Genomic DNA, 3,881 nt, shown 5'->3' with positions numbered 1-3,881 from the left:
GAGTCTCTATTTGTAATTTCTGACAATTTATAGATTCATTACAGACTTGATTCTCTGATAATTCTTCAAAGGCGTAGAACACTTCTGAATAAATTCAGTTTCTAGAAATAGATGATTCAATAGTCAGCCAGTTTTAAAAAGTTGTTATCACCTCTTTAAAGTGACTGAGGGCTTTCTGGTACTAATGCTGTTTGTTCATTACTCTTTTTTTTTTTTTTTTACTCTATCTGTAGCTACCTGATTGTTCTTTCTTAATATTTTTAACATTAATTAATTGTATTCTCCTTGATTTTACTTTAATACATCAATCTTTATAACCTGCTGGTTCTTGATGTTAATAAATAGCTTTATATTTCTTAACTATTGAAAATTTTAAGACAACACATTTAAACAGCACATTATTTGAAAGCTTTTTAAATAGTAAGCTTCTCGTAATTTTTTAATCACCTTTTTGAATCTTTCCAGGACTGGGATTTACTAAAAGCAGGACTGCTGTGCCTGCACAGCAGTGTACTCAGCTAACGGTACATATCAAGGATATTTTAAGATTCTTCCTTTCAGGATTTATGCTTGTTTTGCTTAGAATGAGAATCATTCTCAATGTCCTTTCCACTTCTGGTTATTAGTGTTGCATGATCTGGAAATAAATATTACGGATGCTAAGGTTTATTTATTTATTTATTTATTACATATTAATATGTTTAAGAGCATGTGCTATAAAAATTAAACCTCCTCAAGTATTTCATCTGCTTGTAAGGAAGATCCTGCTGAATTACAAGTCTTTATCTATGTAGACAATAATGATCTTGGCATATTCTCTAGGTATGTGTTACTAAGAATCAGTATAAGTAGAAAGCAGCTTAAGGCAACTCCTACAAATAAAGTAAACGAACTAATGATTTGGAGTCTTAGAATAGATGACCTGTTTTTGCCTTTGAATTAATTCAACATATAGTTAAGATGCTTCTTAAAATTTGCCTTGGTCTCTTATTTATTCCTTCAATCACTCAGTCAATACTCACTGAGGTTTTATGATATATGAAGTTGAATGCTAGATAATAGAGACAAAATGATGAATAAATCACATATATTTACATGTGCCTTATTTACTAGTGAGGTGGTGAGTAGTGTTAACAAAGTGGAAAGAAATGTCGCTAAGTATTTAATAAAGAGGAACTGGCCTGACTCTTATGTGAAGAAGTGATAGATTAAACTAATAGAGAAATTAGTTTAAGAGGGAAGAAAGGAGCCTTCCAGTAAGGAGAATCAGTTTCTACTGAGTCCTCCTGATGCAAGCTGGCTTTAGGGACAGAAGGCAATCTGTGTGGCAGGAAAGGAATGGTAGAGAGCGGCAAGAGTCAGGCCTGGGCCTTGCCTGGAGTATCACGTTAAGACAATTCTGTATCTACTGTATGCAGCCTAAGCAGGCATGCAAGTCTTCCATGGGAAGAGGTGACATAACCAGTCACATTTTAAAGGGCTACTGAAGTTGTGCTCATAAACTGTATTTCTATGCATCTAGAAGCTTAGTGTTAATTTTTCAGATGTTTTATACATTTCCTTTTTCATTACTTCATTTCTCAAGTCATAAACGTGGGTGTTTTCCTCAATGATTATCTTTTATTTTTCACAGATCGCACTGATTTTCTATTCGACTGAGATCTCCACTTTGCGAAGCAGGAAGTCATAGATTTTAGTCTGGAGATGAGGAAGCTCCATTCAGTCACAAAGAACCACATGTACTTTCCTAGGGAAAGAAACTGGCTCCACTTGATGTTGCTTTGACATTTGATTAATTGCCACTTTTTTCCTTTTGGCTGTGGCTGATATTTGAAACGTTTTACAGATTTGTTCTTTGAAACAACATCCTGTCCGTCATCTAGGTTCAGTGCTGAGAGCTGTCTGTGCAACTCCTACTGGAGTCAGCGTCTGTTCTGGGCAATGCTCCAAGAGCGGCCTTGGCTCAGTGTCTGCTCGTCTGGAGGGAAGTCTTCACTCACACCCTCAGTTTGAGAGACATGCTACTCTTCGGATTTATGGACTGAAAATAAAAATATGGCTGGAATCTAACGAAATCGTATTATGTTTTCATGTTCATCGAGTGTGAGATGTTAAATAAGGATTTCCCTTTTAATCATTTTCCTCACAATATCAATCGTTATCCATAGAGATTTTCTTCATTTAAATATACTCCGGGATATATTTCACAGAAGAGTGTAGAATTCCCTGTTTGGGAATTCTCCCATTTGCTGAGGCCTTAGAACATCCATGAAAGTCTATGTTATCCTTATATTTATTTTCTGAATTTTACTGAAGAATTTACCTTATTTTTCCTTTCTATACCTGTATTTTATTGATAATAAGACAGTGAAACACTGGTTAATTTATTTTTTATTTTAACAAGAATAAAGAAAACGATAAAAACGATGGAGAATTTCTTTTACTTGCCTTAGTCAAAATGACACGGTGACTTGTGGTTCTCCTCCCTGCAGCATAAATCTGTGTAGTTACACAAGTTACAGTGTTCATTATTTGAGGTATTTTTTCCAGGTTTAAAACTTCAGATAAGTCCATTTGCATGTATTTGTGCCAATTTGAAGATAAAGAGATGAACACCTAAACATTTAACAAAAAAGAAAAGGCACTTGGAAACAAGTATTATCTGAGTAAAATATCTATGTCAGACACTATTGGTATAAGTGTAAAATTTCAACTACAGAGTAAAGAATAACACAGCAGTTTGTGTACCTTATACTCTTTGATTTTGATAAATACTTAATATGTATATAAAAAAGTTTATTACAAAAATACATATTGAAATAATCTGAGATAAAGATTTATCTTTATCTTGATGTTTATACTGCAAGGTTTGCCTTGAAAAAATATGTATTAGGATATGTTTATGTGGAGAAAGAGAAAAAATAATAAAAAAACAGGACAAAAATTTAGCATTCGTTGAATCTTATTAGAGTATTAAAAGTTTCCAGTTTTCATGTATTTTTGAAATTATGAAAGTTTAAAACAAATGAACAAAGCAATGTGCATCTATGTCACCTATAGTTCATCATAGAAATCACAGTAGAAATCCAATAAAATGTTTTAAGCAAGTGATGATGAAAGTGGTGCCTATGGGATAAAGACTAAGAAGAAGAAGCTACTTCAGATCTAAATGCCTAATCTTAAACAGAATCACAACTAAAAGATGAAAGAAAAAGCATAATTTACATAAAACAAACAATAAGCAATACATTAAATAAACCCAAAATTCAGGTCTCTAAAAAGCCAAACAAAACAGAAACCTATGTAATGAAAAATCTAGTGAAAACGAGAAAGCTATAGCAAGATAAATAAGAAATGTAAAAACAAAGAAGACAATTCTAAGGTGGTGAGCACATATAGATTACAAGTACATTCTGAACAAATTTATGGAAAAATCTTACATGTTCATATTTAATGAATAACTTTTAGATGTGTACAAATTATAAACCCAAGTATAAAGGGAAGAATTACATAAAAGAGAACATTAATATGAGAAAAATTGAATGAATGGATATACATATTGAGGCAAGCAAACATCAGGCCAAATAACTTTTATAAAAAAGTTCACAAAGCATTAAATAAAAATTATTAATTAACTTCATTAAAATTTTTTGAGGAGTATTAGAAAACTCTGTTTTATGAGAAGCACAAACTTTCATTTCAAAGTCCAATAACCACAGAGAAATGGAAAATTATAGGTCATAGACATTTATAAACATAGGTGTAATGTCTTAAATAAAATACTAGCTTTGCATAGTGGCAATATCACAGTCACTGAGGTTTATCTGAGCCACGATTACAGCTAATTAAGTAAAATATTTTAAAAAATGAATCTAAGTTTC

The sequence above is a fragment of the Octodon degus genome, unplaced genomic scaffold (assembly GCF_000260255.1).
Source record: "Octodon degus isolate 3935 unplaced genomic scaffold, OctDeg1.0 scaffold00150, whole genome shotgun sequence".
In the NCBI taxonomy this organism is placed as follows: domain Eukaryota; kingdom Metazoa; phylum Chordata; class Mammalia; order Rodentia; family Octodontidae; genus Octodon; species Octodon degus.
The sequence above is the reverse complement of the archived record's forward strand: the minus strand, read 5'-3'. Positions refer to the sequence as shown.